Source organism: Bidens hawaiensis, unplaced genomic scaffold (genome assembly GCF_021521415.1).
Source record: "Bidens hawaiensis isolate Kalapana, Puna unplaced genomic scaffold, B.hawaiensis_p1.1 tig00006905_1, whole genome shotgun sequence".
In the NCBI taxonomy this organism is placed as follows: domain Eukaryota; kingdom Viridiplantae; phylum Streptophyta; class Magnoliopsida; order Asterales; family Asteraceae; genus Bidens; species Bidens hawaiensis.
In genome coordinates this window covers 775,553-788,201 of record NW_027491471.1, presented here as the reverse complement: position 1 = coordinate 788,201, position 12,649 = coordinate 775,553, and positions in this window count along the sequence as shown.

Sequence of the window (12,649 nt, the reverse complement as noted above, 5' to 3'; positions counted from 1 at the left end):
TTTACAACCGAATAGTATGTTTTTCTAAATTTACAAGAAATTGGCCGAAAAACAATCGTTTTCGCGCTGTTTGTCGTACCCGATATATTTTTCTTGCCAAAAACCGAACATGAAATAAACTTGGACTCGGGATTTCATGTTCGGGCATGTAAATCGAGGCAAGTGGGCTAAAAGGGGGCCCCCCTTAGTTCCAGCCGCCACTTAAGACTACCCCCCCACCCCACCAAGTTTTCTTTTTATATTAACACAAATTCAAAGATACTTTCACATAATTCTTGCAAGTTCATGACAAAAATACTTTGGCTTCTTCATCACACGCACTAAACCCTAAGGTAACTCATTATTTTTAATCAATTTCCAACTTGTCTAAACATGTTTAATTACATAGAAACATAGTTTGGTTACCAAAAATTACTTCTAACCATGAAAAAGCCCTAAAAATGATCCATAAACATATTTTGATTATACACATGGTTAGGAAGCTGATTTGATAAGTTTTCTGGCCATAAACACGGATTAGAGGGTTTAAATCGCGTTTTTACGGATCAAAAGTTCGGTTTGAAACCCTAACCTAAACCCTATGTTTCAAGGTTGATATTTTGATTCTACGTGCTTGGTTTTGTGATATAGGACCTGTGGTTGCATTACTTAGAAGACCAAGGAACTGGACAATTGAGTAAAAGAGTTGAAACGAACGAAAACCGTAAAGGTATTGCCGAATCACACGTTTAGGGGCTATTTAGGATTAGATTGTGACGTGCTTGTTATTAGCTTGTGAAATTTTCAGGGACATCAGGGATCACATGAACGACCCCTGTCCAAGTTTGGTAATTTTTTGACCATTCAAGAATATTTGACAAATTTATTACCATTTACGGATGTTTATTTGGGAAAAAAAATACTTAAACTACTTGAAAAATTATGACTTTTTGTGGAAAAATCAGGTATGGCATAATATGATCACATCAAAAATTTGGGGCCAATTGGAGAAGCCTAACTATACTTTCTAGATTCGTGTTTATTCGAGTTTTTATGATCGTTTTTGGCTAACAAAGGTAACTTGGCAAGATTGTTAGGTTCTGGGAATTTTACAGACTATTTTAGGAGTTATTTGGATCACTTAGTAAATTTATCGAATTTTTTAGAAATCGTTTGGTATAAACGAATAATTTACCAGTTAAAAGTAGCATATAATATGATTTTTTTTAAATTAATAAATTTGTAAAAATTTCCAGAAATATTTTTATAAAAATATAAATATTTTACTTGGTAAGTGTTTAAAGTTTCATAATTTAATGATAAACGGATAATTAATTGTGCTAATTTGAAAGTTAAACAAATTTAATTCTGATAAAAATCGACAGGTTTGTGATTAACGAATCTTTTGGAATATCAGAACATTAAGAGTGATAAAAAATCATAGTTTCAAACCGAACTTTTTGTGAGAAATCCGAACAATTTGGATGGATTGTACGTGTTTTTCTTGAAATCAGCTGAGTAAACGGAAATGAGCCCCGTAGCAAATTCAGACATCTAATTTATGATATCTCTTTATAAATTTAATCATTTTTTCAACCAACACATTTACCTGAGTTATGTGGTCATACCTGTTTTTTAAACGCGTAAACGATCAACTTGGCCCAGCAGGTGAAACAGTGAAATTGAGCCAAGTCTGGTTTAAACATTAGACATTAAACAAGCTCATATGAGGCTATTGACATGTTCTGGGTAGGACAGCTATACCTAGACTAGATATACAGCCCAGTTTAGTATGGAGATTATAATAATATTAAAATAATAATATTATTATAATATTGATTATAGCGACTAAGTGATAGTGAGTGAGATGAAACACGAGCTATTACAGTACTTAATACCTACTAAACTGTGAGTTTCATGACCCCTCTTTCTAAACTGCTTTACGAACTTTTGGGGTGAAAAGCATGTTTGTTTATATCTATATACTTGAAACATGTGATGATGTGAATTATCTAAGTACTAACACATGAAATCCCCAGACACTCATTGATTAACTTCGAGCCGGTGGCTTGTGAATAGTACTATTGGTTTGACAAACCCAAACGGAATCGGCCTGGTTGCCGTGTTACACATAACGCCGTTTGCACATGACCATAATTATACAAACAGGCTATGTAGTGTTAGACATAGCTACTTGGGGCATGTTGTGGGTGGAAGGGGTGCCACAGTGGTTGATTGTGCGTGGGAAATGGAGGCACGCAGCACAAACGAACAGTCAGGGCTTCACTGTACCTTAGCATAATTACATCACACACACACACATACATACATACGTACATACGTACATACATATATACATACATACATACATACAAACATATATACTTACGTGCGTATATACAAACTATGACTTGTGATTATGCATAACTGATTTCTTGAAACTCGTGAAACTCACCAACTATATGTAGTTGACCTGTTTTAACGTGCTTTTCAGGTGTGCCAAAATTGGAAAATACATGATGATAGCTACGTGTTACAGAATATGGTCGATGCTGTGTGAATAGACGCAAGGGTATTAGTAATGAGTAAAACAATTTAACGAACTGATTTTGTTGTATCATCTAGTTTGTAAACAAAGATGGACAATGTAATATATTGTAAATTAGTTTGTAATGTTTCTTTATAAACAATGTGGTTAATACCAGAGATATCTATTACATTATCGTTTTACACTTCCGTATTTGCTAGTCGGAGTGTGACAATTCCTATATTTATATCTAATTACCCTTTTACCTTTTCAATTTCCTTTACCAAGTTGAAAAAACCAAATGGCTATAACAACGGGTAAAAGTGGCAACATATTTGTATAAAAGGTAATGTTAAGCATATTATATGTAACATGCATACGTGCTTATCTGGAACAAGGTGTACGAATACGTGTACGTACTGCACTACCGATAATATTAAATCTTATTGTAATAAATATTAGATTCGATTATAATCAATATTAATTCTTATCATAGTTGAAATTGTATTTTATTAAAATTAATATTATATCTTATCATAATTAATATTAAATTTTGTCTAATTAATAACATCCTCTACACTAATTAACACTATCAATAAATATTATTCTTATAACTAACCATTGTGCAGAGAAATGGCAAGGACTAACGAGTATGTGCTGGAAGAGGAACCGGTGATATCAGTGGAGGAGGAAGATCCGGAGATCGAGGAGGAGGACCTAGAAGAAGATCCGGAAGAGGATGAGGAGGCGGTTGAGGAGGACTTCGAGGAGGTGATAGTTTATAGAGAGCTGCCTAGCAATGACCCCGACCTATCCGGTTATAGACGTGATAGCTACCCTCCCAGGGCACCACATAGAGACCAGATTGACGCCACTAGCCGGTACCGTTCACCTACTAGAGCAGCTAGATCACCCACTCCACCTATCCACCTATCCCCGACGACTTCATTTACCCTACGAGCCTGTCATATCGCTCGTATTAAGGTAACCCCGATCGACCCTACCTTGTTCCCACCTAGACCGACCTATCATCGGGGAGAGCCTTTGCACCCTAGGACAGGTGATAGATCCTCTCATTCGTTGAGCACACCTGCCTCTAGCCCTGACCTCCCAGATATTGGAAACAACTCTTTGATGGTTGTCCTGGCCGACCGTGTGATAGACCACTCGATAGACATAGCTAACATTAATCATGGGAGGAGGGACGTGACCCAGTGTATACTGACTCTACAGTAGATGGTACTGAACCTACAACAGCCAAACACCTACCACTGTTTGTGCTTGGATAGGGTGACAGTCCAACTCCGGAGGTGTTACTAGATGATCACAGTATTGTTCTTTTTGTGTTTATCGTTAGCGCATCATTTGTATAGATAGTTGCAATATGTTACGGATCTGTGTACATGGTCTTTTGATACTTCATGCATGCATATAGTAGTATGTTATGCTGACATGGAGTATGATTTTGATGTAAGCACTGGCCCTTACATGGTTAAGTCTAACCGCCACATGGTGATAAATTTTGATTTGCACATGCAAGCACTGGCCTTTATCAGGCTAAGTCTATGTGCCATTTTTGATAACGATGTACAATACAGTATGTGAAATAAAAATATGTTATTTGGTTTACTTGCACAATCATTACTATGATTACCGTTACAATGTGTTATGTGATGAAATTAGTACTAATTGACGCGTATTTGATTATCATTATAGAATGGCTCCAAAGAAAGCAAAACCAATGACTGAGGTGGATGTAGCCGAGATGATAGCTCGGCAAATGTAGGCAGTAATTCCAACTATTGTTGCGCAAGTAACTGCAGGCGTGAACACAAACATAAATACAAACCACCCGCCAAACAATAATACTCCTTCAACAAATACTAATACTGTCACAAATAATGCTTCCCCACCTAATGCAAATACTGCTGCTACCAATGCAAATAATCCCCTCACCAAATATAAATATTCTTGACAATAATAGCCCCCCTCTGAATACAAATACCATGGGTAACAATAATCATCCACCGAACTCGAATAATGACCACAAAACCCTAATCCCCCAAGAAGAGAATATTCAATTAAACACTTTATGACGTGCAAACTGTTGGAATTTAGGGGTACCGAAGGTCCACATGGGTTAATAGAGTGGATTGAGAAAACCGAATCAATCATTAATATTTGTAATTGTCCACCTGAATGCATAGTCAAATATGTTACCTCTACGTTTGTTGAATGCTTTGTTGTGGTGGAATACTACAGTGCAAATTCTAGGGCAAGATGCAGTCAACCACATGACTTGGGCAGAACACAAAACGCTGATCTTAGATCATTTTTTTCCCAAAGAATGAAATTCAAATATTAGAACATGAACTTTGGAGTTTAGAGATGAAAGGAGCGGACCATCTGGGATATACAAATCGCTCAACAAACTGGCTCGCCTGGTTACCTGGTTAGTAACTCCTAAAGCTAAGCGTATCGGACGTTATATTTGGGGTTTAGCCCCCAGAAGTGAGGAGTTTGGTAAATTAAATTGGTCACACATCTTTTGAGAATGCCGTATCTCAAGCCAACATTGTAACTTTTGACTTGGTGAGAAGCGGTGTATTGAGAATGCCCGGGGAATCATCGGGTACGAAACAAACAGATTATGGGATGAGACCACAAGGAAGACACCCGAGTAAACGCGCACGCCCCGTAAGACAAAATGATGCCATGACCAGTTATGATATGAAGCAAGATATGTATAAGGGATCCTGGCAGAAATGCGACAAATGTAATTATCACCATGTGGGTGAATGCAGATCGTTGGTATGTCAAAAATGTGTTAGAATTGGGCACTATGCCCCAACTTGCAGAGCTGGTACGGAAATAGTAAGCAGACCATCCCAAGAAAACCAACCCCATAGTACACAACCACCAAATCCTCAACTAATCCGCCAAAAACATATCCAACAGACCCCAACCGCAGCAACCCGCCGTGCTTGCTATGAATGTGGCAGTACGGAGCATTTCAGAAGGAACTGCCCCAAGCTGAATTAAAGAGCTGTTGCAAGACATAACCAAGCATCGAATTCAAGTGCGCCTAGAGAACCCACTTTTGTAATTGGGTCAGGAGAAGCACGACAAGACCCAAACGTAGTAACAGGTACATTCGTAGTTTCTGGTCAGCAGGCTTTAGCATTATTTGATACGGGTGCCGATAGAAGTTTTGTTTCCACTAAATTTTTATGCTTGGGAAATATGCCGGTTAGTGAACTAATAGATCCTTGTGCTACAGAACTCGCTAACGGTAAATCTATATCTGTTAACCAAATAGTCCAAAACTGTCCAGTTATCCTAAACGACAAACCATTCCTTATTGACCTACTCATGGTAAAGTTAGGATGATTCGATGTAATTGTCGGTATGGACTGGTTAGCTAAGTATAAGGCCAAAATCTTTTGTAATGACAAGGTCGTTAAAATTCCCCTTTAGAAGGTGAAGCGATCATGGTACATGGAGAGAAGTTTGGTACAATACTATCCCATGTGTCTCACCTTAAAGTGTTAAAAGTGTTTACGCTAGGGTGTATGGCATTTCTGGCAAACGTAACCGTAAAGAATCCCAATGAAAAACACAGAGAAGATATCTCCGTAGTACGTGAATACCCCGATGTCTTTCCGGACGAACTACCCGAATTACCATCGACCCGACAAGTTGAATTCCGAGTTGACCTAACCAAGAGGCAGCCCTTGCTAAAGCACCTTATCGACTGGCACCCTCTGAAATACAAGAATTGTCCAGTCAATTACAAAAATTATTAGATAAGGGTTTTATATATCCCAGCCATTGTCCTTGGGGAGCACCGGTGTTGTTTGTAAAGAAGAAGGATGGAAGCTTTAGGATGTGTATTGATAACCGGGAATTAAACAAGTTAACCATAAAAAACCGATATCCCCTCCCACGAATAGACAATTTGTTCGACCAACTCCAGGAAACGAATTATTTCTGGAAAATCGACCTTCGATCCGGCTACCATCAAGTTAAAATCCAAGACGAAGACGTGTCTAAAACGGCGTTTCGAACTCGGTATGGTCACTATGAATTCTTAGTTATGCCTTTTGGGCTGACTAATGCACCCACAGTTTTCATGGATCTCATGAATCGAGTTTGTAAACCGTACCTCAACAAATTCGTTATAGTGTTTATCAGTGACATTTTGATATATTCGAAAACCAAGGAGGAACACGAGGAACATTTATGAACAATCTTGGAGCTATTAAGGAAGGATAAATTGTATACCAAGTTGTCCAAGTTTGAATTTTGGCTACAAGAAGTGCAATTTTTAGGGCATGTTGTTAACCGACACGGAATTCATGTAGACCTGAGCAAAATAGAAGCCATTAAAAATTGGCATGCACCAAAGTAACCAAAAGAGATTCGCCAATTTTTGGGACTAGCTGGGTATTATTGGCGCTTTATTGAAAACGTTTCCAGTATAGCCTAACCTCTAACCCTCTTAAACCAGAAAGACCGAAGTTCTTAATGGGGAGAAGAACAAGAAATAGCTTTTCAATTGCTGAAACATAAATTGTGTCAAGCCTCGATTCAGAGTCTCCCTGAAGAGACTGACAACCTTGTAGTTTGTTGTGATGCATACCAAAACGGTTTAGGATGCGTACTTATTCAAAGAAACAAGGTTATAGCGTACGCTTCCCGTTAGTTAAAAGTGCATGAGAAAAATTATACCATCCATGACCTGGAATTGGGAGTAGTTATTTTTGCACTTAAGATCTGGAGGCACTACTTGTATGGCACCAAATGTACAGTTTATACTGATCACAAGAGCCTACAACACATTTTTGACCAGAAAGAATTGAACATGAGGCAAAGAAGATGGGTGGAATTGCTGAATGATTATGATTGTGAAATTCGTTACCATATGGGCAAGGCTAATATAGTAGCAGATGCCTTGAGCAGAAAAGATAGAATTAAACCACTAAAGGTTCAAGCTCTTGGAATGGTTTTCTAGACCAGCCTTACCAAACAAATCCGTATTTGCCCAAAACAAAGTCCTAAAAGCAGATCAATTGGAAAATGAAGACTTACACGGGAATGAGCAGAATTTGAAGAAAAGACCGATGAGATGCTATACTTCAAAAACCGAGTCTTGATTCCAACTCTTAATGACTTGCGGAATTTGATCATGGATGTAGCACATAAGTCCAAATATTCCATTCATCCAGGAGCTGAAAATATGTATAAAGACTCGAAAGAATATTATTGGTGGCACGGTATGAAGAAATATATAGCCACATATGTCCTTAAATGTGTGACTTGTGCTAGAGTCAAGGCAGAATATCAAAAACCTTCGGGAATGTTGCAGAAACCGGAGATACCTCAATGGAAGTAGGAACAAATTACCATGGACTTTGTAGCACACCTTCCTAAAACATCTCGAGGAAACGATGCAATATGGGTGATAGTTGACTGACTAACCAGATCCGCACACTCTCTTCCGATTCGTACCACTTACACAACAGAAAAACTCGCCACATTTACATTAATGAAATCATATCTCGATATGGCGTGCCTACTACAATTATTTTCGATTGAGACAGTCATTTCACCTCTCGATTTTGACAAGCTGTGCAAGAAGCCTTGGGAACCCAAATTGATCTGATCACGGCCTACCATCCCCAAACTGATGTTTAATCCAAACGAATAATTCAAACATTAGAAGATTTACTTCGTGCTTGTGTACTATACTTTGGTAGGAATTGGGACCAATATCTCCCACTGGTTGAATTCTCGTATAATAATAACTATCATAGTAGCATACAAGTGGCACCATATGAGGCGTTGTATGGGCAAAAATGTAGATCGCCACTGTGATGGACCGAAGTTGGCGTCACCCAAATTACCCGGTTTAATTTAATTTAAGAAACCACAGATAAAATTTGTAAAATCTCAAACAGACTAAAAGTCGCCTGAGACCAACAGAAAAACTGTGCTGATGTTCGTAGAAAACCGTTGTCCGTCGAAGTAGGTGACAAAGTATTTTTGAAAGTGTCCCCGTAGAAAGGCGTTATTTGATTTGGTAGAACCGGTAAACTAGCTCCACGGTACATTGGACCGCATGAAGTAATTTCTAAAATTGGTCCGGTAGCCAACTGATTAAAAATGCCTTTGGAGTTAAGTTCTACTCACGATGTCTTCCACATATCAAACTTGAAAAAGTACCTTACTGATGAGGTCATGATAGTACCACTAAAAGATCTGAACATAAACGAAAAACTCAACTTTGTAGAGGTACCAGTGGAAATACTAGAGGGGAAAATTAAACAATTAAGACATAACAAAATCTCTCTGGTCAAAGTTTGATGGAATTCACAACGGGGACCCGAATTCACGTGGATGCGAAAAGCTGAATTTAAAAAGAAATACCTGCACCTTTTTCCTAATAAAGGCAAAGTTGAATAATTGAATTTCGAGGATGAAATTTTCTAACTGGGGGAGAATGTGATATTTGTGGCAAAGCACGTCCAAGTTGGTTTAAACTGACTTTGTGTGTATGTTAGCTTGATTTTCAGGTTGAGAAGTCGAGAATTACCGCTTCACTACTAGAAAAAGGGCCTTCCTTGACACGCGCATAATGACACGCGTCGTTTTATGACGTGCAAATGCGTATGTCATTAAAAAACGTCATATTTTTAAAATTTTGAAAAATTTATAACACATATTTTTGTACGTCATTGATGTAGTGTCATAAACAAAAAAAAATAAAGTTATGCATGTCATATTATAATTTGAAATATATTTATCAAGCCTTTAGAACCTAACCCATATCACATTACATTCACATTCCTTCACATTTATCAGCAGATCTTTCATGTTCTCCTCCAGAAAGATTGAGTCTCCCATCTGTTATTCGTAAACCCTCCCAGTACCCCGGTCCACTTCTCCACCCTTAATTGTCGATCCAACTATCGCCGCCGATCCAACTGTCGCCGCTGCGCATCCCTCTCCTCAACCCTAACTCACAAATCGCTTCTCGCTGCCAATCACCATCACCGACCGCCACCTTCACTACCGCTCTTCGGCTCTGGGCAATCGATTAAGTCCGCACAACAAAACTGTTCGGTGGCGCCATTGCTACTAATAAAACCCCCAAATTCTAGGGTTTCGTTGTTGCTTTTCTGGAACAGATTACTCAATCTGTAAGATTTCTCCTATTCTGATCACTTGTTTATACTTGATTTATATATTTCAAACCTTTTCAATTTTATTTCTGGATCCTGTTTTTGTGTATCTGACTTATTTTAGATTAACTGATTTTAGATATTATTATCTGATATGTAGTTGTAAAATCCGATTATGGCTTCAAATAATGACTTTGAGCCTAATTTTCTTTGTTAGTTAAGAATTAGTTAATTATTGGTTATTACCATGGGCGAATCTACGTACGTTCCTACGGATTCACGGGAACCCACTGAGTTTCAAAATTTTAATAAAGATTATATATAACAACTCTGGAGTGAACCCATAGATACAATAACAAGTGAGCACATTCTAAGCTCGACGATCTTCTAGCGGATAAAGCCTAAGTTTTTCACACAAAAAACCCGGGTTCGAGTCCCCACGCCGTTAATTTTTGAACCTTTTATATTAAATTTCAGTTACCTAGACGCTGGAAACACCCAAAACAACATGCTTATGCTGCTCTGCCCTCACGCAATCGTACGGTGTCATCTCTTCATGAGTTGACTCAATATTCAATCAAATATACTTGTATTAATCTTTTGTATTGATTTGTCTCTTTCATTCACTTATTTACCTTTCATGTAAGTGTTATTTAGAGTTTACAAAAATCTAGGTTACTTTCGTGTTGATGAATCTGCAATTTGCTTCTTGATTAATTTCTTGGTTGCTCTAAATTATAATTTCTGTAATAGAGTTATGTTATTTGATGATTGGTTTCTTTTTGTTTTTTCCCGTTGCTAATTGAGTTCTTAATTTGTAAATTGGTGAGTGATGTTCAGATCGTTAAGTAACATTATTCTTAGATGAAACTACATATACTGTTAAAAACTTAATCCAGAAATATATATATATATATATATATAAAGTTGATCTCTCTTTTGTAGCAGGATATGGAAATAACTAAACTGAAAGAAAATACATGCATTTCATAAGGATTAACCATGGAGAATGTTCACTATATTTGGTGAATTCTATGATTATTTGTTTCTGCATCTTGGGTATATTTGGCAAGGAGCTTTTAAGGGCTTCAAGCTTCAAGCTTTTAAGAAAAAGCTTCTACCTAATAAAAAATATTGTTTGGTTCAATGAGCTTGAAGCTTTTATATTAGGAGAAAAAACTCTTTTTCTAAACACTACTACTACCAGCGTTTGAGAAAAAGCTACAAGCTTTTACAATTGAATTTACAATTTTGGTACTTGAACTTTCATCAACTTTTGTTAATTTATATAATAGTTACATATTTTACCCTTATTCAAAACTAACAATCCCCATGACTCTTTAAAAGTCCATAACATTTTCACACGTTAATATTTTTTTAAACACATTACATCATATAAAAGAGCATTTTATTCTCTTTAATTTGAGTATGATATTGATATACTTCTTTACCGGTTATGATTGGCAACAAGTCGAGTCAGACGAGCTCGGCTCATGTGTAAGACCAAATTAGAGTCAGAACGAGTCGATAAAAAAGGGTTAATTTAGTTTGGTTCGTGTCGGTACGGTTTTGGGTCGAAAGAGGCCTGGTCAGAACATGTTTCAGATTAAAACGGTGTCAGGTTGGAAAGGGTTTCAAATCAAAAGAGGTTGGTTTAAAAAACTATCTATTTGAAATTACTATATATTTTAGCTTTGTTTCTTGATTTTCGTCACGATTACACGCTTGCTGCCTTTATCTTTTGTTTCTCGCATTTGACCAAATACTAGCATATAATTTAGAACGGTTGTCATTTGGGTTGGTTGTCGGTAGAACACAAGTCCTACAAAAACTGCATTAAAACTCACTTTTACGAAATAGAACTTATTCGGGTCATATTTTCAGCATTTTTGAAGTTCAAAGTTAGGGCCACAAATAAAGATTAAGCAGTCAGCATGTCTAATGCGATTATGTACTATCAAACAGTGTTGTAGAAGATTTTTTTTATTGGGTTTTGGTTAGTTTGGAGCAATAACGATTTGAATGATAATTTGCATAAATTACGTGCATAATTATGTAGGTTCATCGGACAACAAAAAAAGGAAAAGGAGAATATTGCAAAGACTGTGGTGTGGCTAATTGGCTTTACAGGTATACACTATACATTTAGTTATAAAAAAATATTTATTATTTTGTATTTTTAACAGAATAGATAGATAGGAATGGATAACCATTTTTTTTGTTTCAGGTAGCTTGGCCCGTTTTCCCTATTTCAGAGGAGGATATGATGGTAGATTTGGGAAGACCTTGAAACTTTATATTTGATCTTATGCATTGTCAAGCTTTGAGAAAACTTATGTATGTATATCAATGTTAATTTTGTGTTGACAATTAATCAATATATTTGAGAATCTTTGTAATATTGACTTCGGATCTATAATATGAAATGAAATGGATACCTTTGCTATGTTTGTATTTTATGTTTGTCATGAGAATTTAATTATTGTTATTAGTGTAAAATTAGTAATTATGAAAAAAAAGAGAGAAAATATGTTTTTTTAATAACAGTAATACGATGACACGAATAAATGTTAGTCATAAATGCAATGTCGTAAATGTGAGTCGTAAGCACCCGTCATAAATGTGTGTCATAAATTATGACACGCGAAAGTGCGTCATATTCAATTTATGACAGGGGCTTCATTGACACGCATTTGCGTGTCATGAGTGCTCTTTAATGACACGCAATGCGTGTCATTGAAAGCCTTTTTTCTAGTAGTGCTTGGACGTTCTCGAGGCTACTCGGACTTTTGGAGGCATATCTAGTCGAAGGAATTTAATAAACAAACCGTTTTTCTTTTATTGCAAGAATTTAATTACGAATTTGGTTTTTGGACGTGTTTCTCGGTTTTGGGGTTTGTACCTGAATATTTTCCGCTGCATGTCACTCTATACTTGTTTTTAATAAATGAAAATGATT